General features: G+C 38.9%; 1 pseudogene; it reads left to right on the plus strand.

The window, feature by feature from the left end:
- Positions 1-26,109, plus strand: LOC133973896 (adhesion G protein-coupled receptor F5-like; annotated as a pseudogene).

The raw sequence follows: 26,109 nt of genomic DNA on the forward strand, positions 1-26,109 counted from the left end.
CCTACGGTCTCCGTGTTTTTCAACACATTAGGGAGAACGGGTGAAGTGGAAAGAGTGAGGAAACGTAATATATGGTAAGAGATTTATACCTTTGCTTGTTTTGTTTGGTGTTTCTCTGGAATTGTTTCCCTGAGGGCGCAAGTTATATAGAGGTTGACCTATTTTCTGAACAGATAGAAGTATTTTTTTTCTGCAGTGTTTTTTTTGGGCACAGCAAAGCTGGGTTAATGTTTGTTGTTGAGTGTGTGAGATAACAGAAGCAACACTCAAAAGAATCTCAAGCTAATAGAAAATCTGTTTGCTGTACTGATCTTGGTTAACTTTGGCTGCACTGTTTTTGCTGATCAAAGTCAAATATTCAGTGACATTCACATAAATAAACAATTTATTTGTCAATAAGAATCATCTTGTACAATATTTCTAGTAGTTGGGTTATAGTGCACTCACTATATTATTGTTTATCTGGCAGTGCAATGTTACATTTTTCTATTATTAAAAAAATCACAATCCTTTGAAGTAAATTTCTGCCAGAGAATGATTAAGTAAACCAATTGGTTCATTGACATTAAAATCTGTCAATACTGAAACCGTTTCAACAGATATTTGGATAAACCTATTATCCACAATGACAGTTAAAAAAGAAATAAGCTAGGTTTAAAATTCAGTAACACACCTTAAGTGATTCAAGAACAGACCATAGAAGAAGGTAGGGGGAAGGGAGAGATCACAGATTAGGACTAAATGAGGAAGATATTATCGTATATTTGATGCAGCCGAGAGGTCAATGATGTTGTAGAAGTTGTTGATGATGAAGGAAGGATTCCGAGGACCCAGTAGTTTCAGTGTAACAAGGTTTATTACAAGAAATTACAGGTCGGGACGGGCATCTAGATACCCGGAGACACACAGCCAATAGTGAAAGTCTGACGTGCTGGGGTCTTACACACATTTATATAGGGAGTTTGGTTCAACCCATGACTTCAGGTAAAACACATCCCACATGGGATTTCTGACTAAATAAGGGCCTGTTTCTGTGAAGGAACATGAAGACACACAGGTCAGGAACATTTCTTCTTAACCCATCCATTAGCTGGTCAGAGATAATTCCCTAATTCAAAAGTAATCCCAAAAAGTCAGAGTGCAAATAACATGAACACCTGGAGGACTCTCCGAGAATGTCTGAGAGTCCAGAAGTATATAAGCCTGTCTTTGTGTTTAAGACATGTCCCAACATGGTCTACTCTAAAGAATATACACAACAATATAAACAAGGAAGACATAAATAATAAAGAAAGAAAGAAAGAATATATACATGTATATATGAATGCCAGGCGAACAGTGTTTGAGATTAAAAACATAGTAGATCATGTTTACATTAGAAATTGTATTTATGTACATAAATTTAAAGATATATTTGATGTCAAAATAATATTCACACTCCTTGAAAATTCATAACAATTACATTGCCTGCCTGTTTTTGAGTATGTGTAGTGTTTATAAATAATGGACTGCATTAGAGATGTTAGGGTTCGCTTTTTTCTGAATTGGGAAAAGGGAATCGGCTCAAAAGCAACCAAAGAGACAGTTGTGCAACAATCATACAGAACAATTGACAGTCTGTTAGTAACTGAGTGATTTACAGGGGGATTACAGACGCAACTTGTCTAGTTATAGCTCATCAGGGAACAAATTCAGATTTTCAGTTCTTTAAGATGACTAGTTAAATCTAACATGTACCATAAAACTATAGCAGGCTAGCAGCCAGTGAACTCTATATATCCCTCATTATACTGTACATGACTGCTGTAGGGGTGGACTGGGACAACATATCGGCCCCGGCAGAATAACAGAAATAATAATGAAAGTGTTGCTTATAAGTCCAGTAGAATGTATATGCCCATAAGTAGGGAAGCAACACCCATATAGCAAATAATATATATTACAGTAATATCACCATGGCAGCCATTTTTCATCTAGTTAAAACCCACTTATTTTAGTGAAATTAATCCAATATTACATACAAGTTATCATCTACAAATGATCACTTATCTTTGTATGAAAGGTTTCATTTTTAATACGTCCAAGCATTGTGACACACATACACCTTTGATATTTGTAACAAACCAAACAGCTTGAAAATGGGTTGATAATTAATGAGTTTTAATTGTGGACAGACCTCCTGCCTTGCCAAAAGGTACGTTGGCCCAGCAGGAAAGTGCGAGATTAGGTAGCATCACTAGAAACCTCTCATAAATAGCTAAATCAATTGGAAGGTTATTGTGACAAAATTGGCTAAAGATAATCAAATCATTTTAGTTTTTGATTAATCAAACAGTGTGTGAAAGGAGACATTAAATAACACATTTACACAATGTCCGTGACAAGATAAAGTCCTTACTTCCTCTGTTTCTATAAAAACAATAAACCACGTCCCTTTGTAAAATGATGAAAGTGAGGCCAGAGGTGTTAAGGTTGAGTGAGTGACGTCCAGGACGTCTTGAAGACGTTATGTCTGGACCTCAACAGACAGATTCTCCTGTTCTCCAGACAAATCCGGCTTTTAGAAAAAGATTTATTGTGCTCGTGTGACAGTCGTTTCTTTGTTAAGTTGTGCACCTGTGAACCGACTGGTGTTCCCTCACACTAAGAACTTATAATATGTCACCGGTGTCTGTGGTCAGCGGAGCCACACATTATGTCTTTGTACCTCGCTGAAGTACCTCATTGTGGGTTGTATTTGAACACAAAATAGAGAAAGGGTTTGTGCCACTAGAAGCACACACGACACAAGTAGATGTATTCTCTTTAGAAGACCTGTGCTAAGTATCTTGGTGCATTTGTCCGTTTGTGAACATATGTGTCTTTTACATGATCAATCTTAGGCTGATGAGCCATTGCACTGATACTGATAATGCACACTGCCAGCACTATGGGAGCTATTGTGTTTAATGATTCTAAAGTTACACTGTGACATGTGCTTATTAGTGCTAAATTAAAAAGTTTATGCACAACCTACTGGATGAATAACCTTAAAACTCGGTGGTGGGAGGATGTTATACGGGTAAAAAACAAGCCTACAATATTTTGGTGTGGAGCCAAATCAGGGGTTGGATACAGAGTTTTTTCTTATGTTACTTTCTTTAACATCAAGAGATGTTTTTCAAAAAGTCCCTTGATTTCTCAGGGAATAATTCATGGACCTATGGATCACGTTGCTCAGAGGTATGGGGTCTAGCTTGTGTCAGCTGTCCGTCTCTTACTGGTCCCTTTGTTATGAGGAAGCATTAGCCGTCTCCCAGCAGCAGCTAGTGTGGTTAACCTCAGCACTCTGTATGTTAAACTCCACTACACAGTGTGAATTAAATGTGATGTTACGGATGCAACAAATCAACACAGTTGGAATAATTGCCATTCATTTAAGTGACACAACAAATTAATTTCAGTGATTACAAGCACAAAAGTTGCACAATTCAACTTACAGTAGAAACACTGTAAGTTGGGCTGGCACCGAACCATATCTTAGTTAATGAACTTACATGTCCATCTATGTATTGTATTTCCATGTGTTTCAAAGTCCATGGTTTCAATCTGGCCCCGACCATGCCCACATGTTAAATGACAAGGCTTAAGGAGAGACAAGTGGCAATGTAATAAGATCATTATTCAGTAGAAGTGTCTCAAGGCATTTATATTTGACCTACCCTTTCTTTGTTCAGTGGTTAATTTATAGGGCAGTTATGACCATATGAATGTTCCCTGTCTACTCTCTGTAACAACAGGCTGTAAAACAATGAAGCAAGTAATGTGGATGGAAACCCTGTGTAACCTCTTGATTTGTCTCTGCCTTTCTCGAAGGAATGGCAATATCTAAGAACGGCTTGACCATCTGTGCCCTTCTCGTGACACTTGCTGTTTTTGAAACATGGGACTTCATTGAATTTCCATGTCTGGTTACACCGGTAGGTCGGGGGTGTTTAGCAACTCAGAACACAAAGCTGTAATTTGAACCTGATGTCTTATTTTTTTTTCTTCAGGAACTTAACAAAGAAGAGCAACTCCTACCTCACACTGGACAGAGAAGAGCTGGTGAGTCCAATGATTTGATGTTATGTTTCCTCAGATTTAGATCAAATTTCTATCGAACCCTACCTGTCACACATTACTACATGACACATGCCACCCAACCCATCACACATAATTATCCAAGTATGCTAACCAGAAAGTCACTCACTGGGTAGTAGCTTCCTCGTTCTGGGAATTGTCGCCACACCTTTTCTCCTGCACCTGTCAATGTGTTAACTCTGAAAATGTCCCTTATATTTCATAAGTCGGGGTCTGATTACAGGCTTTATACTAATCTTAGCTAAACGTCTTAGCAGTATCATTCTTCTCATTCAAATCTGTCCTCTTTCTTTTCAAACTTCAATCCTTGCAGTTCTAACAGGCCAGTGGAAATACAGCATTGATGTCGTAGTGAATGTCTCTGATGCACAAACCTTTGAGCTGATTCGCTCATCCTTGAATGCTACTGATCTTCCCATACGAATCGATAACCAAACGGAGATCTTGGACATCAGTATCACAACCGGTGAGTGGAAGTAACTTCATAACAAACATGAAGTCAAAGTTAATGGTATGTGATTCGAAAATCTTCTTCTCTTCTGACAGTGTGTTCGTCAACTGACTCTGGTTTCCAGTGCAGATGTGAGGAACAGTTTGCGTGGCCCTACAGCACCTGTGTCACATACGGTGCCTGTGAACCTACATGAAGAAGCATTTGTAAATGCATCAATGCTATTCTGCCCGGCAACCAGTCCTGTCAGCCGATATCAGGTAATCAAACCTGATTTCTTTGTTAAATTCAGTCACAATGATGTCAGCATCATATTGACATGATAGTACTAATTACATAGAAATGCAGTTATTCCAGATTCCGGGACTTTGTAGAGCAGAACACAGACACAGCACAACAGCAAACACAACACACAAAAGTGTTATCTGTGTTACATGGCATATAAATATATGTGACCAGTGGAATTTCTGGGACCTTTTTTTTAGGCTGCCATACTCTATGAACATGACTATAGATTTAACAATATTCACATTTATATTTCCTTTTGAATATACAACTGTGGTTGTGTATGGTACCGCCTCCAAGCCAACACCCAGGCACAAAATGTGTGAAATGCAATGTGAATGATTTGACCAAAAAGCTGGTAGCTCCACTTTAAGATAATAATAACAGTAATGTTTTTACAAAGGAAACCTTCTGTGATGTATTTCTTCCACAGCGCTGCTAACTCAGGTCGAGTACGACGTGGAGGTGGAGCTGAACGTGACAGATGTTGCGACAGTGGACTACCTCAGGAGCCTATTGATCAACAACAGCTTCTCCTTCGTCCTGGGTCCCATTGTGAATGTCACAAACATCGACATCAACACAGGTAAGAACGGAGCTCCCGCTGGTCTGAACTCCAATGGGAGCTCAATCAAGGCGCGAACGGCAGGGTGTTCCATGATTTTAAATTCCTTTTTTAGTCAGATGTGTCTTGTTATAAGATTGTTATGTATCTTTATTCTAAAGTGTGGGCAATTTGATTCATTAGCACCACACCTGACATTCTATTAGTTGGGGAATTTTGAAAGACTTAAAAAAAAGAGCATGCATTTCACATGTGCACAGAAAAAGCTTGAATGTGAGGAGAAGAGCTGAAGCTGGAAGTCTAAGTACAAGCTGTGTATATCAGAGTAAAAATGCAGGGTTTTGAGTAAAAGTATTACAAAATCTGAAAGTAAATTCAATAAAGCTGCTCTCAGATATGCACTGAACTCTGGAGGTTCAAATGTGAACGCAAATGTCATAGTGAGAGATTATCTGTGGACTTTCTCTGTCTGGCCTTATAATATAAAGTCTGTAGAAAGTCGTGAAAATCCGATGTGAGAGCACAGCAAGGAAGCCTCCGCTGGATTTACAGAGAGCGAGTGGGGGGTGGGGGTTGATGACGCGACAGAAGCAAAGGGAAAAAATGGAAAACGGAAACAAATATCTCCCTGTGTATCATACACGTAGAAGACACCGACGAAGTTGTTGTGAGAGTGTGTTGTGATAAGAGCCGACACGTGTGTCTGTGTATTGTCAAGAAAATCATGTGATCTCCGCAGCGGAATTAATACGTCACTTCCTGCCCCCATCTCAATAATGCAGAGAATTTGATAATGTTGTGCACATTGTGCAGGTGTGAAAAGAAAACTGCACGTTAAGTTCCCGCCCCGGTTCTTCAGACTTTATCCACAGATTTTGTCTGAGGTCATGTCTTAACAATGCTTAAGTTTTGCTTAGGAAAATCTACGTTTGAATTTTCCAGATAAAAGGTGATATTACAGTTTTTTTGAAGAATGTCTCTATCCAGTCATCTCCATTGCCTTAATGACATTATGTTTATTGTGTAATGCTTCACCTATTAACTTTAGATATCTGGAGGAAAGAGTTCAAATCTGCCGTCAGCTCTGCTGACCTCTGCCACCAGGAAACTGGTCAACATCGTCTTTAAAAGATCAGTGAAGGATTTAATGAGCCGATTTAACTTCCACCCCGCCTCACTCCTAAGTGGTCTGCGGGTTACATAAATAGTGAAAGGTTCTCTTTAGAGCCAGTCTTTTGTTTGTCTAATCTGACCTACTGTAGAGACATGGCGGACTCCGTGGAAGAGGATACGCTCTTGATGTAGATATAAAGTCATTCTAAAGTCATAGAAACAATTTTTTAAAATGATTTTATGTGATTTAACACTAGTAAAAACTAAATTCTGAATATTCCACTGTTGCCTTTAAATCAGGGGTTGGGAACCTCTAGCCTGGCCGTATACGGACCATGAACCAACTTAATACAACTGGTGGGCCAAAAAATACAATAAAACGATTCATGACACTTAACTTCTTCTGGGGAAAAACAGACAAGCTCAGAGTTGCCCGTGCAGGCTGTGTGCCTGTCCGGTCACACTCTGGGTGAAGGAAAAACTTGTAGTTGTATCATCATTGACAAGCATTGTGGCGACTATAGAACTGAATTTTGGCTTTTCCATGAGAAATTGGAAATTGGTAAAATTCTCACTGCTTTAGGGTGAAGCAGTGATGAAAAAAGCTGACCTTGCCGGTTATTACAGCTGGAAACGTTCAGCTAAAAAGGAATCAGTTGAAGGAAATTTTCTTTGATAATAACACTGGCAAGGTTGGTGGTGACTTAGAGATGATGGCTGTGAAGCTGACACCTAATTCACCACAAACACTGCCCAAATATGCATGTTTGCATGTGTCTCTGCAAGCCAAGCATGAGAAGATGAGGATTTGTTTGAGCTGGTTGTTTTGGCTAAAAACAGCCATGTAGTATAATAATCTCTACCATCTGACATCAGACACCCAGCCAAAGAGAAGCAGGTCCATCTGAGTAAGTTTGTGTGATGTAGTACCCACCCCCCCCCCCCTTGCCCCTTGCTGATGCAGCTCTTGGTCCAGTCTGGTTTATTGTACCTGTGCATTTAAACAGGCTCCACCAACTGCTTCCTTTTTTGGTCAAACCAGGAGGAAGAGAGGACAGCATATATGGTAACTGAGAAAGAGAAAAATGTGTGGACAATGTGTGTCCGTCCTCTGCAGGGAAACTTCTGTTGGTGAAATTTAATCCTTGTTTTCAATTTGTATGTTGAGTGGAATGAGACAGGATGTGGATTCATCCATGGCAACATGTTGTGCAGAATATTACAGTCACTTCCTTATAAGCTGGGAATTTCCCTTCCTCTCACGGTATGCTGTACTTTAACTTTTACTTTAACAAAATAAGGAACTGTCAATAGATCACGTAGGGCCTAATCTCTGAACACCATATCTAGTCTACATTTACTTGAATAAAAATACACTAAGGAAGTTGCATGACAACTATTTTGTGAGTTACGTTTGAATCAATGGAATGATTTCAGAGTTAACTGCAGCAAAGAGCTGATCTCAAACTACCCAAAGCCCTGAATAGCAATTGAGTTTCAGTGTTTCAGTTTGACCTTACAGATGCCTTCAAACTGTTTTAATGCTGTTTTTCAAATTTTCTTTGCCCATCAGGTTCAGTGTGTGGTTAAATTTGAGTCTTAAATCATTAAATCTCCTTCCAACTCAGCACAGAATCATATGAAAAAATTCTAAAATAATACTTCTACAACTATGTGTAGGTGTCACTTTACTTTGGTTGCAGATTAAGATGTAGCGACAGTCTACCCACTTTACATACAGTCAGATAGCTTTGTCTCCTCTAAAGCTCAGACTCCTCAAGAATATCCACAGATGGATCTGAGGGCTGTGAGAAGATCAACTTTAGACAAAAGAATATAAAACTAAGTTCTGAATCACAAATCAGATTTTATTTCTCGGAACCTTTTACTTATCTTTGTGTTTTGTAAAGTATTGAACTATTAAACCTCCATCCAAACCATCCAAGAAGTTAAGAGGGTAAATTATCTTTGAGGGAACTTTTTAAGTAAACAAGTCTTAGATCTGAGTCTGACAGAAGCTAAATGGTGTGGAACTACCGGTTTAATCTAAGAAAAAGTTAGTATATCTGTCAAATGGGCAGTGAAGTAAAAAGTGCAGTATTTTACTATGAAAAATGGAAAAGTACAAGAATGAAGTGGCACTCTCTGTTCAGACCTGATATAACTTCTGTCTTGGGTGTTACAATCATAAGTGAACCCCAAAATAAAGGTGCAATCTGTAACCACATAGACATTCACACCTTTATTTGTTCAGGCTCTGTGGTCCTGCACAAACCATTTCCAAAATGGTCCAGACATTGCAGCCAGATCGTTGCTCTGTAACAGCTAAAAACCTTATTCAATAAGCTTTAAAGCCTCAATGTCAATACTTGAACCTCAGTGAATGTCCTTATCGCCACTGTGTGTCAACAGAAAAGCCCTGTTGGGTTTCACAGGTGAGTGAAGATAAACACACAAGCATTAGTTCAACAATGAATGCTTTTGTTTTTGTGTGTTTAGTTTGTTACCTAAATGGAAGCAGCTTCCAGTGCAGATGTGAGGACCAGAACGTCTGGTCTTCTACGGACTGTGCTACATACGGAGCCTGTGATGAGATCACTAATGACACGTGCAGCTGTATCAACAGTATTCCATCCAGTGGACAGTACTGCCAGCCAAAGACAGGTGAACTTTAAATGCTTATTCTGTGCACTTTTACATTTTAACATCATCTTGATATTTTTATTCTATATCAAAAACATATTTTCGTTTTTGTTTCTTGGCAGAGTAGACGCTACTCGATGAAATCAGATCAATTGATCAAGAATCATTTTTACTTATGACCCATTTTATTAGAGCTTACATGTTTTTTCTTTTAACATGAAGAAGCTAACTTAAGTTTCCCATGTTGCTCTGTGATTAATAAATCCACTGAGGACCATTCTGAGCAACATCAGTTACCCAATCAGCATCAACCACATGCCAATCTCTGAAGTCATCATTTCTACAGGTAGGAAAAACATCTGTACACACACTCTTGTTGCAGTTGTTTCTAAAATGTCATGTTTTGACTATAACTTTATTTGTTATGTACTTGTATAGCACTCATTTAAACAAGGTAACAAAGTGCTTCACAAAAATTGATGGCAAAAAAATGAATGAACTTAAATAAAGTTATTTAATTCAGTTCAATTTTAAGCACCATATCATAACCTCAAGACAGTAAAATGTAAAGATTTAACCAGACGTTTAACACATGGTCACAAAATGCTAAGCCCCTAATCCCAAAACTTTGTTCTTTAAGAAGTCAGATCTATGTTTGTTTGTGCAGTTTGCTCTCCGAGCAGCAGTGGTTACCAGTGCAGATGTGAGGATCAGTATCGTTGGTCTCGTGACCAGTGTTTCATGTATGGATCCTGTGACAACATCACCTCCGACACTTGTGGATGCATCAATGCCATCCCTGCTGATGGACAGCATTGTCAGCCTGTTGACCAATACTGTAAGCAGCTCTATGAAATAGTTTTATTAGAGTAATTATCAAATAAACTCTTATTTTGGCTAAAACCTTTTTTATGAGAAATTATTATTTGTTTCACTTTTTTTAACATTTACAGTAAAATTCAAAAGAACTTAATATTTTCCCATGTATTTCAAGATGAACACAGATGCTTATGGCTACATTTGAACATATTCTATTCTTGCTTTTCTTTCTCTTTTTCCATAGACTTTACATTTTGTCCAGTTACGACGACCACTCTATCACCAACAAGTAAGACTGAGGAAGCAACACAAATCAGAAAATTTATATGAAAACCAAAGCACAGATCACAAGTGATTCACGTTTCTTTTTTCTGTCTCTGCAGCTTCTCCAGTTGTCTATGAATATATTATTACAATTGAGCTGAACACCACAGACGTTACAGTGATAGACCGACTGACTAACATCAGTTACCCAGTCAGCATCAGCAACAACACACAAGTCTCTCACATGAACATCTCCACAGGTGACAATTACACCTTAGTAACTGTTTTTTTGTGTAGAATGTATCTAGTGGTGAAGTTGCATGCTGCAGCTGAATACACCTCACCTCATCTTTCCCTTCCATACATGACAGATATCCTGTGGTAGCCTTCAGTTCAATAGCGGCTGATGAAAAATAATCTCGCTGGGGCTTTGCTTTGCCATACTCAGTTTTTAGAAACCATCCCCCACTACGATTTAACAAAAATTGCATGATACCAGTTCATTATGAAATAGTATGGAATTATTTAAGTCCAGTACATGATTACATGATTTTCAATATATTTTCTGTCTCCAGTTTGCTCTCGGAGCAGCAGTGGTTACCAGTGCAGATGTGAGGATCAGTATTGTTGGTCATGTGACCAGTGTTTTGTGTATGGATCCTGTGACAACATCACCTCCAACACATGTGGATGCATCAATGCCATCCCTGCTGATGGACAGCATTGTCAGCCACTGACAGGTAAGAAGCTGGAAGTCTGGTTTAAAACTCTTCATGCCTTACTTACCTTTGACAGACTTGAATTTAATGTTTTCTATTTTCATACAGATGTCTTGATTTGTCCATCAACAACTCCGCCAGTTGGTATGAACGACTTAATCGTATTCCCGACTTTTGTTTATGCCACACCATATTCGTAAAGGCCACAGAGTCACCTTTTTTTCCTCTCTCAGTCATGTTCACTCCGATGCAGTCTGTGTGACAGAGTTTTTCAATAATGTTTTTCAACAACTACAACTATTGCAACGACTAGGAATACTACAGCATTCTTAACACCAACCACCACAGCCGTAACAGGAATGTATTATTATCAAGTGTGTGTGTGTGAACACGATAATCATTGCCATTTGATGTTGCATAAGCTTTGCGACAGCACCTACCCCCTCGAGGTACTCAGCAAGGTGCTGTCTGTGGCCCCTTAACACACTACTAGGAGCAGCACTGAATAAAGTTACTGCAGGTCATCCAACAAAGGAGCAATTCATCAAGTTGCTGTGCAGACTGGTAAAATGAATTTGTCAGTGTCTCTGGGAGAGAATCCTACACTGAAAGCTGAAGTACTTTTGTCTTTTACTCTTAATAAAACACAGATTTATACTTTTCAGACACACCAAATGTTAATGTGACAGTCCTGAACACGACTTAACCCACAACTACCCCAGTAACTGTAGCAACCAAAGATGTAAATAATAATCATTAGTAAGGCTCTTTTCAACATACATATGCTTAAAAAAATGGGAAAAAAAATAATTCAGTTTTACGTGGTAATTTTAGACTATATGGTAAACCTGCTGAAATGCTGTAAGTGGTCTAGACTTAAATAACAGTTTCTGTTGTATGATTGGAAAATGGTCACTATGACAGATGTGACACTAAAACAGTTTCAACAGCTGTAACAATTAAGTGTCCCACTATGCTATAACAAGGGGTCAGTGTTTGACTTCATGAAGTCGTCCACTAACTGGACGGTTGCTGTTCAATCCCTGGCTCCTTCAGTATGCATTTAATCGTGTCCTTGAGCAAGAAAATGAGCGCCAATTTCCCCCATTGTGTAAATGTAGTGTGAAAGAAAGAAATGCAACATATAGAAGCGCTCTTTTAATGCACGTGTGAATGGTTGAATGCAGCATTTGAATGGTTGATGAATTGAGCAAATAAACTGATTATGAATTATACCCACAGTTCATCAAAGGGGACATATTATGCCCATTCACCACAGTTGATATGGCTCCTTGGGGTCTTCATGAAATTTCTGTAAAATGTTTTGGTCAAAATACCACAAGGATCATTTAAAACAGCACCCTTTTTACCCTGTCTAAAACAGCCTTCCTTAGATTGACCTGTTTTGAGTGTTAGCCCCGCCCACAACATTTTAGGTCGGGAAGTTCGGTCTGGAGTCGCTCCGTTGAGGAGAAATTATGCCCGACCGGGGCAATCAGATTGTCAGGGCGGGCTAATCCCTATGGCGCCGGCGCTTGGCTGTTCACACCGGACACTGAAGCGACGCTGAACCGCCGGGCAGCGCTAATAATATCACCCGTTGATCCAGTAGATTAAAAGCATATACTTACTTGTTGCTCCAACATTAAGCAACAGCATCCCAACATGTGTCCTCCTTGGTGTTGTCTTTATACAACATGTTCCGAGGATCATACAACTCACTGTACTTCTCCACTTCAATTATTAACTTAATGTCATCCATCTTGAAGAACTTCTCCGCTGTTTGCTCCGTTAAATGTCGGGTGTCGAGGGTAAATTACGTATTCTCCACTCAAGCCTATGTGGAGAATACGTAGTCCCCCCTCTTTCTCTCTTTTTATCTGCATCACTGTTAGTGTGGCTGTAGTGGATGGGCAGAGGGGGACATTTAATAATGTCATTGGTCAAATTAAAACTCCAGGACAACAGAAGGGGTCTTCAAAGTATGGGATGCATATTTGATCATTTATATCATATAAAATATGTCATCAATATCATTTAAAATCGTTTTTCAGTGTGTTTCCTGGTGCGATACACTCGCGTCAAGCGCAAAAAATAGACTCGACGCCGAAACGATCGCTGCACGGCTTTGTGCCGGTCACACCGGAGGCTGAAGCACCGAGCTGCGGCAAGGCTGCCTAGCGGTGCTTCAGCCTCCGGTGTGACCGGCACAAAGTTTTAACATGGGAGTGGATGGGAGCCAGCTGTAATTTAAGGCTTGGCGCTGCGCTTCAGCGTCCGGTGTGAACCCGGCATTAGTAAATAACTCACAATGCGTTGCTTAGTATACGTCACATACTACGTTGCTCTGATTGGTTGTAGGTCTATCCAATTGAGCGAAGATACATTTTATTTCCTGGTCAGTTGAAACACGCCCCATAATCCCAGCCCAATGGAGCGGTCTCAGACTCACATTCTGACTAGAATTGTGAGTCTGACAACGTCCGGCTAGTTTTAAGTTATACCTGCTGTTTCAACCGGGCGACACACACAGAAGCAACGACTCAGGTCAGCCTCCGAGTGCATTGTTTTCTATTAATAGGTGCAGCGTCTACCGGGCCAAAACACAGACACACAAGCTACAACTCCGAGAGCATTATTCCTCCCCTCCGGACCCGAAATGGGATCTCTCCCCCCACCTCTCAGTCCGATGCTTCCCGGCCGGGGTTCCACATGCAATACTGCTGTAAATACATTCACAAGCAGCCATTACAGAAAGTGCTGCAACTTTAAACACAAACTATCAGCAAACAAGCATTAGCCCACTACTGCTAACCTGACGGGACACACACAGGAGACACACAGGCTGGAGATTTGTCACAGATTGATAATGATCAATGATGAAAATGAGACATACCCTGCAGCCGTGGGGAACCCTGAGCTGTTGAGATGTGTCCGGCTCTCAGGTGTGTGAAGTCAGCGGGAGCCTCGCCAGCATCTCAGTGAGCCGCCCGGGTACAGCCGGGATCCAACCCGCCACCGAGCCTGATGCTGAGCCGTAAACAAACAGCTCCATTCGTGCAGCGTCAGTGGTCAAAGATAAGAGGAATCTTTATGGCTTGCAAAGGTTACGTCTCTCTCCCTCTCAGAATTGGGACATTTCCTAAACCATGTAAACATTGAGGTACTGCGAATGTTCATCTTTCGCCAAAGGAGACGATGTTGTCATAACTCCACTGTGCATTGTCCTAACACCACCAAACTTCTGTCTCATGATCAGAGTCCAAGCCTGAACACCTCTGTTTGTCATTATTTTTTTTTGTAAGGCAAAATGCTTGCAATGCTTCAAATTGCATGTGCTCCAGCCCGCTCAATGCTGCTTTGCAGTCCTTGAAATTTAAGTTATTATTTAATTATTATTATTATTCATTTTTAAACAACCTCTTGTTTCTTTTTGCTTTCTCCCAGCTCCTGCCAATGCAGAGGACTTTAAATCAGTGGGACAAAATGAAACCAGCATCAACCTTCAGTGGGAAACAGTGGAAAACATCCTCACATATGTCCAGTGAAGGACTGGACACAAATGTCACTGCAGAAATAGGAAATTAACCAGTTACACACGTAACCTCAGGACTCACAAATGGGACAAAATACAACTTCACTCTATTCACCGTGTCTGCAAAAGTCAGAAGCAGTGGAGTGAGCATCTCTGCATTCACTGGTAAGAGACATTTTCTGTTATAAAGCCGTAAACAAAAACCAGGACACAACTATGTGCAATATCAAATTTGGTAAGTTATTTAGTGTGCATTTTAGATAAGGCATTTTTCCTTGAAGATTAAAATTGCATGTTTTTAAAGGCACAATGGTTCCTATTAATCAGAAGACTAAAATACAACCTATCGACAATAGAGACACATGCACTATAAATTTGCATGGACTAATTTTTCTTTGCTTTCTTACAGCTCCTCCTAATGCAGAGGACTTTAAATCAGTGGGACAAAATGAGACCAGTGTCACCCTGCAGTGGAAAAAAGTGGAAAACATCCTCACATATGTACTTGTGTCCAGTGACGGACTAGACACAAATGTCACTGCAGAAATAGGAAATGAACCAGTTACACACGTAACATCAAGACTCACAAATGGGACGAAATACAACTTCACCCTCTTCACTGTGTCTGAAAACGTCAGAAGCAGTGGAGTGAGCATCTCTGCATTCACTGGTAAGAGACATTTTCTGTTATAAAGCCGGCAAACAAAAACCAGGACACAACTCTGTACAAAATCTAATTTTTTAGGTTATTTAGTGTGCATTTTTGATCAGGGATTTTTCAATACTGACACATGTACTAGAAATTTACAAGGACTAATTTCTCTTTGCTTTCTTCCAGCTCCTCCTAATGCAGAGGACTTTAAATCAGTGGGACAAAATGAGACCAGTGTCACCCTGCAGTGGAAAAAAGTGGAAAACATCCTCACATATGTTCTTGTGTCCAGTGACGGACTAGAAACAAACGTCACTGCAGAAATAGCAAATGAACCAGTTACACACGTAACATCAGGACTCACAAATGGGACAAGATACAACTTCACTCTATTCACCGTGTCTGCGAACGTCAGAAGGAGTGGAGTGAGCATCTCTGCATTCACTGGTAAGAGACATTTTCTGTTATAAAGCCACGGAAAAAAACAGGGGTACAACTCTGTACAAAATAAAAAATTTTAGGTTTTTTAATGTGAATTTTAGAGCAGGCATTTTTCCTTGAAAATAAAAATTGCATGTATTTAAAGGCACAATGGTTCCTATTAATCAGATTACTAAAATACAACCAATAGCTAATAGAGACACATGCACGATAAATTTGCAAGGACTAATTTCTCTTTGCTTTCTTCCAGCTCCTCCTAATGCAGAGGACTTTAAATCAGTGGGACAAAATGAGACCAGTGTCACCCTGCAGCGGGAAAAAGTGGAAAACATCCTCACATCTGTACTTGTATCCAGTGACGGACTGGACACAAACGTCACTGCAGAAATCGGAAATGAACCAGTTACACACGTAACCTCAGGACTCACAAATGGGACAAAATACAACTTCAATCTCTTCACCGTGTCTGAAAACATCAGAAGCAGTGGAGTGAGCATCTCTGCATTCACTGGTAAGAGACATTTTCTGTTATAAAGCCGGTAAACAAAAACCAGGACACAACTCTGTACAATATCAAATTTGGTAAGTTATTTAGTGTGCATTTGAGATAAGGCATTTTTCCTTGAAGATTAAAATTGCATGTAATTAAAGGCACAATGGTTCCTATTAATCATAAGACTAAAATACAACCTATCGACAATAGAGACACATGCACTATAAATTTACAAGGACTAATTTCTCTTTGCTTTCTTCCAGCTCCTCCTAATGCAGAGGACTTTAAATCAGTGGGACAAAATGAGACCAGTGTCACCCTGCAGTGGAAAAAAGTGGAAAACATCCTCACATATGGTCTTGTGTCCAGTGACGGAGAAATAAAGGTCAATGCTGAATTGGGAAACGAACCAGTTATACACGTAAAATCAGGACTCACAAATGGGACGAAATACAACTTCACCCTCTTCACTTTGTCTGAAAAAGTCAGAAGCAGTGGAGTGAGCATCTCTGCATTCACTGGTAAGAGACATTTTCTGTTATAAAGCCGGTAAACAAAAACCAGGACACAACTCTGTACAATATCAAATTAAGTAAGTTATTTAGTGTGCATTTTAGATCAGGGATTTTTCAATAGAGACACATGCACTATAAATTTACAAGGACTAATTTCTCTTTGCTTTCTTCCAGCTCCTCCTAATGCAGAGGACTTTAAATCAGTGGGACAAAATGAGACCAGTGTCACCCTTCAGTGGGAAAAAGTGGAAAACATCCTCACATATGTACTTGTGTCCAGTGACACGTCAATGCGAAATAAACGTCAATGCTGAAATGGGAAACGAACCAGTTACACATGTAGCCTCAGGACTCACAAATGGGAAAAAATACAACTTCACTCTTTTCACCGTGTCTGAAAACGTCAGAAGCAGTGGAGTGAGCATCTCTGCATTCACTGGTAAGAGACAGTTTCTGTTATAAAGCCGGGAAATTAAAGCCAGGACACAACACTGTGTTAAATCTAACTTTTTAAGTTATTTAGAGCGCATTTTTGATCAGGCATTTTTCCTTGAAGATAAAAATTGTATTTGAATATTGTTTCTTGTCGTGCTGTCTTTTCGTTTTTCATCACTTCCTTGTTTTAGTAACAACTACAACTGTTGCAACGACTAGGAATACTACAGCATTCTTAACACCAACCACCAAAGCCATAACAGGTAGGTATTATAATGAAGTGTGTGTGTGAACACAATAATCACTGCCATTTGATGTTGCATACGCTTTGCGACCGCACCTACCCCCTCCTTCCCCGGGGTACTCAGCAAGGTGCTGTCTGTGGCCCCTTAACACACAACTAGGAGAAGCACTGAATAAAGTTTCTGTGCACATGACATCCAACAAAAGAGCAATTCACCAAGTTCAACATACATATATGCTTGAAAATGAAAAAACAAATAATTTATGTTGTAATTTTAGACTATTGTAAACATGCTGTGAAATGCTGTAAGTGATCTAGACTTACATGGGACATATTACGACAATTCCACTTTTGTAGTGCTTCTACACGTTACTTTGTGTATTCGGCATGTCTACCGACGCAGGTAGGCTTCAGCCCGCCTGACTCTGGCTCAAAACGATATGGTTGCAAGATTGTATCTTCGTCTCCAGTAGCCATATTTCTACGGAGGAAATTAATAGCCCAAAATCCGGGCGTTCTTCAAATCTCGTGGAGGGGGGGGGGAGCTGGCTCATTAGCTTTTAAAGTAACAGGCACTCAAAACAGGTCAATCTGAGGAGTGCTGTTTTAAATGATCCTTGTGATATTTTGACCAAAATATGTCACAGACATTTCATTAAGACCCCAAGGAACCATATCAACTTGTGGTAAAAAGGGCATGATATCTCCCATTTAAATATTGGTTTCTATAGTATTTTGGGAAAATGACAGATATGTAAAACAGCTGTAACAAGTAAGTGTCCCACTATGCTATAACAAGGGGGGCGGTGTTTGACTTCATGAAGTCGTCCAATAACTGGACAGTTGCTGTTCAATCCCTGGCTTCTTCAGTATGCATTTAATCGTGTCCTTCAAGACAATGAACCCCCATTTGCCCCAGTGTGTGAATGTAGTGTGTAAGAAAAAATGCATCATATAGTAGAGCTTCTTTAATGCATGTGTGAATGGATGAATGCAGCATTTGAATGGTTGATAAATTGAACAGATAATCTGAGCATGAATTATTCCCATGTTTCATAAAACATTTATATGTTTGTAAAATGATCTTTGCCGATTCAACACTTACAACACATGAACATCACAACAGCTGCAACAACACCTGTAACCAGTCATTGCTTTCAAATAAGTTCACAGCACTTTTCCAAAATGTCCTTAATATTTGTCTGTAAATTATCCTCATTCTATAGATTGTACCGTCACCAAAATCAAGAGGTGTTTATTTTTTTGATGTAAGGGAAAACAGTGATTAAAATCATACAGTAATCTTTATGGATTTAACTTAACTTGACATTTGTCTTAACCACAGTGAAATATAATTAATTGTACATTTCCACCCAGATCAACATCGGCTACAACACATGTTAACTCCACAACAGTCAAATCAACAACGGTAGTAACAAGTAAGTATTCAACAACTACCTGTTCCAGCAACAATGGCTCAACTCAGTAATAGTGCAGTGTTCTTAATAAAGACAAGCTCGGTGAATGTATGGATGAACAATCATGGTAATAGTGGTCTCTCTTAATACATTGTGGTTAGTGTTCAATTTATAGTTGGCATTTATTATATGGCTATATCCTAACTTGGCGAAAACCTTACACTTAATAATCTGAGGATGAATAATTTATGTGTTTGTAAAATTATCTTTGCAGATTCCACACCTTTTGCTACAACAAATATGACCACGACAACAGCTCCAACACCAACTGTAACAAGTCAGTGATTTTTAATAATAAAAATGCCCTAAATTTTCAGCTGTAGTATATCCTCTTATATCGGATTTACTTTTACCAACACCGACAACTGGTATTAGTTGTTGGTTTTCAAATGTCCTTTTAATTCAACATCTGCTCCAACCGATTTTAACACCACAACAGTACCAACAACACCAGTTGTAACAACTAACTGTTAAAAAATACATTTAGTCACCTGAGTTTGAACAACATACTCATTAAAATAAAATGTAATTTTTTTTACACTGAAACTGCTCTAACAAATGTCCAAAAGTTCCTATAAATGAGTTGTTTTTTGCAGATTCATCACCTGTTGCTACAACAGTTATGAACACTTCTACAGCTACAACACCTGTGCAAAGTGAGTGTTTGAGAAAAGATGACTCTTCTTTGTTTGTTACAACACATTTGAATGCAACACATATAACTTCACCCTCCACTGTCAACTGAGTACATTTTTAAAAGAATGGAGAGGATAATTCTTGAACAGCTGTTTAAAACATGTCAAATTGTCCGATTTTGTTTTCCAGTTTAACACATAATTGTACAGATAATTATAAAATTATCAGTCTCCACAGTTGCATCAAATTGAAGTGGGCACCATAGTTATAACAACACCAACAACATTTAAATTATCGCTTTAATATACAAATTATGTAAAATAATGAGTCAGTCATTGTTAAAATTCAAAACAGTCAAAATGAAAAGTAGTGTGGAATATGTGCATAGTAACAACACTCACTGCTGTGTATTTTTTTTCTGTGAATGTCAGTTCAGTACATTTAAGACCGTTTTAGCCATGTTCACTCCGATTCAGTCTGTGACAGATTTTTTTAATAATGTTTCTTGTCGTGCTGTCTTTTTAACTTCCTTGTTATAGTAACAATAACAACTGTTGCAACAACTAGGAATACTACACTTCAACTTCGATCATCATTCCAGAGCTCACTTACACTGGTGCCAGCCTGTCCCTGAAGTGTGAGCCTTCAGAAAGCTTTAGCGTGGGACTAATTTCCAGTTCCAGATGGACATTTAATGGACGGGAAATTAAAGATAGTGGAAGGTTTAAAATAACTACTTCCAACTCTATGTCAATGCTTGAAGTTAACAACATCATTCTTGCTGATATTGGTAAGTCAGAACTGGCCTAATTTGTTAACTAATAAGGAGTCAATAAACAAGAACTCTTCATGACTTAATAAAACAAGACGTTCTCAGACTTGAACTACAAGCCACACAAAGGTGTATGGATTTCCTCCAGAGTTTGCCCTTCAAGTCAGGATGTAATGTATTATTTAGAGATCAACTTGTTGTTGATATAATATTAGCAATTATACAAATTGTATTCGCTACTACTGCATCATTGATCAAATTGGTTGGTAAAGTTAGTCCAGTCCGACCCGGCATGCTCTCATCCTGAATGACATGCGGCATTCCCATTTAGAATGTTTTTTATTTGATTGTTTTACTAATGCATTCAGTGATATCTACTTCTCTTGATCAAAGGACCTTACAAATGCACTCTGAGCAAAACCAACCTGGAATTCCAGCAAAAAGGAATTGTAACGGAAGGCAAATTCAAAGAAGCACCTGTTGTGCCTCTCAAGAGTGAATTTCATGTAAAATGCGAAACTGGACTGATACAACCACTCGAGTGTTGTGTGCAGCGTCTATACAGAATCAAGTGGTTTCGAGGCAAAGTCCAGTTGACCTCAGGTAAGGACTGATGTTGGAAACTCCTCATTCCAACCATGCTATAAATCTTTAGATTGATATTAAAAGTTTATCACAACACTTCAATTTTCAGATTCTGTTCCCGGTAAAGACGGCAACTGCATCCAGCATGATTACAAATTAGAAAGCTGCAGCGGATCAAAAGAAGATCAAATAATTTTTACATGCAGGGTGGAAAACCCATCAAGTTATGAAATGACATCGACATTGACGATCTTCAAAGAGAGTAAGAGCAACTTCTAAAGTGTAACTACACAATTTGTTTGCTGTTTTTCCTCTCTTTATCACTAATCGCTTATTGAACTCTATCAGATTTCACATGCAATGACGCTCAGTATGGGACCGGCCGTGTAGGAGACCGAACAATTGAGTGTGATATAGGTCAAGTAGGAAGAAGGCTGGCGGAATGCCAGGAAACGGACAAGTGGAAACTGGTCGAAGACACCTGCATTGTAATAGAAATCAATGAATTACTGTTTGAGTTACAAGTAGGTGAGCTACTGATCCATCAAACTGCTTCCTATTTGCTGATGATACTGATGTTTTGTGTAGGGGTTGCAGAGCTCATTTTGATTCACAGGATGCAGGTTGTTTTTAAACTTAGAAAAGTTCCAACATCTTACTTAAATGATCAACAGCCCTCTCAACACACATGTGTCATATTACCGTTTCCTTAAGACAGTCTTTGAACACCCAAATTTGTGTCTTGATATTTAGAAAATGTTATGATGGATTAAACCTGTATATATAGACTAATTGTACGATATATAAACATGATGTAGATCATTTTGCTGACCTTGATAAGTTGATTGAGTTTACCTGTGAGTTCTTTTAATAATGTCACCAACGTTTAGCTAGTTGCAGCTTCTCTCATCTGTGTGTATGTCAGTGTCTGGGAGTGAAGTGGAGTTAAAACTCTTTAACATTTCCACTAAATTAATTATTACTGCCGCTGTTTCAGGATTATACCAACACTAATCCCAAATTACTAAAACCTGACTGATCTTTGTGTTTGGTTTGATTCGTCACACACTAATACACCCACACACACACAATTTTTGTTCTATTTATTTGGATATAGAAAATATTTATCCCTTCCAATTCACAAAAATGTTTGTGTCAAAAGCTTTAGCAGTTTTTCTTTCTTTCAGACTTTGGACAAGGAGGGAGTGCCAGATTTTGTAGGGAGGATAAGTAAAGCTGTCCAGAAAGAAAAACAGAACATTGAAAAATCAACTGCCACCATATCAGCTATTGTTGACATCCTAAACACTGTTGCAAATGTTTCAACTGCTGTCGATGAAACCGTCATGCAGGTAAGTTTAACCTTACACTTTGTATTTTTTTAGTAAATGTGTATTATTTAAGCTAATGCAATGTTTGACATTTTGATGAGGGTGGACTTTCACAGAGACCTGTCTTCTGATCTACAGAATATCCTAGAGACTGTTGATGTCATCATAGGTGAAGATTCAAAAGAGTCTTGGGTAATTTTGAATGCAAATGAGACCAGCAATTCCAGCTCGAAATTGTTGGGTTCATTGGAGAGTCTCTCCAGGGATTTGCAAGGAGAGTTTTCCGTAAGGACTCCACGGATCCTGCTAAACAGAACGACGTTTGATGACTCCTTCATGGCAGATCTGAACTCCAGCATCGTCTTAGACATTACAACAAACAGCATGAGCAATGTTTATATTACCACCATCCTCCTCTCAACCCTTAATATTGTTATGCCGACACGAAACTCCACCTTTGACGTCAGCCCCTTCAATACCACCAGTAATGAAACTGCCAGTGATAATGCCATCAATGCAGCCGTGTTGCTTGTCAAAATAAATGCCACAGTTCAGAATGTCCTTCTGAAATACAAAAAGCTGAACAGCTCCTTGACAATGCACTCGCAGTGCGTCTTCTGGAACTTCACACTCTTTGACAATATTGGTGCTTGGGATGATTAGGGATGTAAGTTTGTGTCCGACAAACACAACATAGTAACCTGCAGCTGTAACCACCTCACCTCCTTCTCAATTCTGATGGCAACAGACATCCCTCCATCTATAAGAGAAGCCTTGGATATAATCACTTATGTTGGAGTTGGAATATCAATGGCAAGCTTGGTTATATGTCTAGTTATTGAAGGGTATGTTTGGAAAGCAATTACCAGGAATAGCACTGCCTTCATGCGTCACGTTTCCATCGTAAATACCGCCCTGTCTCTGTTGATCGCTGATATCTGTTTCATCATTGGTGCCTCTATAGCAAACAATCCCCTTGAAAACCCAGGGGGGGACTACGAACTTCCTCTCGGACCATGTAGCACGGCAACATTTTTTATGCACTTTTTCTACCTTGCTCTATTCTTTTGGATGCTCGTGTCAGGCCTTTTGCTCTTTTACAGGACGGTCATGGTCTTCTCGTTAATGTCCAAGTCAATCATGTTGGCCATTGGTTTCTGTTTAGGATACGGCTGTCCTCTAATTATAGCTGTTATTACTGTTGCTGTCACAGCACCGGGTGATGGATACTCAGGAAATCCGAGGCTTGTTGGCTGAACTGGTTTGAGACAAAAGCCCTCCTTGCCATGGTGATACCGGCCTTGACCATAGTTTTCATCAATATTTTAATTGTAATTGTGGTCTTATACAAAATGCTGAAAAGAGGTGTGGGAGACGCTGCACAATCAGATGAGAAAAACACGCTGGTGGTCATAACGAGATGTCTGGTCATTTTGACGCCTTTATTTTGATTGACTAGGGGTTTGGGTGTGGGAACCATGGTATCATCAACAAATAAAGCAATCCATATTGCCTTTGCATTCTTCAATTCACTACAGGTATTTACACCCAACACATTTCAATGCATTGCTTTTGTGTAACAGAACATTCCATGTTCCTTCATTCTGATGATTATGAAATGTGAATGTCTGATTTTTCTCAGGGTTTCTTCATTTTATTGTTTGGGGTACTACTCGATTCAAAGGTATGTAGATTTTGCCACTAATAGATCCTAGCATGTGTACATAGGAGGTAGCATTAGCAGCATGCTAGCAGAGGAGAAACGCCTTTTGGTAATTTGTGAGTCGCCACACACACACATTTTGGCAGTTTTCAGAGGACACAACATTTTTATGAATTTGAATCCTACAACAAGCCTCTATGTTGCATTTGTGCATGTATAACTAGTTAATCACAACAAGGGCATTGTGCCGCAGGTTGTAAAGCTGTTCAGTTACAAAAGGCTAAAGCACTTCCTGTGAACACATACCATCATTCACAGAATATCTATACCACTCTATCTTCAATTCTATACTTTGAACACGGTGTCGTTGTCTTTTTGTTACTTAAGCATGCGCACATTCGTCTACATCAGCCATGATTTACCTCCAAATGTCTACAGTAGCCGAGAAAAGACACACCAATCCCTGTCATGTTTAATATTGCTTGAAGATACCGTAGGTTCTCCTAAATATTTCGAACGGGATTTGTTGCAATTGGCATCTTCAATGTTAAATGTCACTAAATTATACACACCAATTTAAGCCTTTAAGACCATAGCTTGTACTCAGGTAATTTCTAAACCTCCTACTCAAAGTATGGCGTTACAGGCAGGGGGCATTTAGATTAGCTTTGGGAATATGGTAGGCTTCACCATTGAAATTCAACAATCTATTTATCAGCACCTCGATACAGCATCAACAACAATGACAGGTTGTAATTAGTAATCGTTTCATGCACTCGCAATTTTGTTGTGCACATAGATGGGAGTATTATGCATCCTTTCATTATACTGTTGGCAAGTTAAATCTCAAACTGCTTTTAAAGGGAAAGTTCACCCAAAATAGAAATTCAATCCTTATCTACTCACCACTATGACAATGGAGGGGTGTCAGGGCTACATCCTTGTACCCAAATCGAATAGACTTGAAGTAACTGGTGACCATTTCCACAACTGAAAGAAACATAATATGCCTCCATACTGCTCCTGTGGTGTCATCCAAATGTCTGTAAAACCCAACATTCAAATTTGACCCAAATTAGCATAATTTACACCATGTTGTTAGCCTTAATACCTTCTGTTATCCTCCTCTGTAGCCACGTTCATGCATGGATCAAAAGAACATTAAGGCCCACAGTGTAAATGCCGTTGTTTGGGTGAACTATCCCTTTAAGTATAAGCATAACTGATAACTAGATACTGTTCATTTTGACAATGCCATCGTTTTGATTTTGCCTGCAGACTCGTTCTCTCCTCGGAAGGAAATCACCTCAAACAAGCACTGGCTCTAAGTCTACGAGGGTAAGTGTAGATTTTTAGTTTTTAGATTTTATAAGTGCTTGGAATATTTTCAGGTTTTCTGGTTTTCAATGCATCCCAAATGTTGTTGAATCTACAGACTTGATATGCTACAGAATTCGTTACATTTTACCTTCAATGACTTTACACATTTGTTTCTATGTTAGAGTACAGGTGCTGGCATTTCCTCCTTGAGTGGAAATAATTTCATGGGCAGACTTCTTGGAAGAAGATGTAAGGTTTTTTTCACATTAAGCAGCTTTCCTGTTTATTTGAATGTGTTGTCTTATCAACAATGACTTTTTCTTTCAGATGTCTACCACGTTTCACAAGCTGCAAACACAAACAGCAGTGATGCAACGGAGTCATTTAGTAGTATATGAATCAATGCTACAAGCTGTATAGGTAACATTTGTCTGATCATTCAAACATATCTGTAAGATATCATGAATTTCCTGTAAAGTCAGAAACAGAAGATATGAAATCAGGAAGAAAATTTTGAGGTTTTAAAAGATAACATTTTTTTTAAGGAATGTTCAGTGTGATGCATATATATATATTATTTACAATTGAATAGCATCTGAATTAAAGCTCCAGTGTGAGATCCATCAAACTGAACCTTAGCTGTCGTGACCAATGTCAGTTCAATTAAGAATCCCTCTACCTGATATAATATATAATATATGTTTAAAACTGAAATGTATAACACACTGTAGTGTTTTTAGTGTAGCCAAAAATACATTGAGACAAATCATGAGAGCTAATGCTGGTATTGTTCAAACGGAAGGATCTGGATGTTGTGACAGAGGATATCTCAAGTACAACTCTAGAGCCTTGGCCGTCTTTGTTTTATTAAAACTATTTAACAGATATGCCTCTTACACAGTGGGCCCTGATGTTCATAAGCAGTGCATAAATGTGTTTATTTTTTTTGTTAACTGTGTTCAATGTTTTTATTGAATTGTTATAATGTACAGTAGTTTTTGTCACTTTATTTAAAAAAAAAGACAATA

The sequence above is a fragment of the Platichthys flesus genome, chromosome 18 (assembly GCF_949316205.1).
Source record: "Platichthys flesus chromosome 18, fPlaFle2.1, whole genome shotgun sequence".
Classification (NCBI taxonomy): Eukaryota; Metazoa; Chordata; class Actinopteri; order Pleuronectiformes; family Pleuronectidae; genus Platichthys; species Platichthys flesus.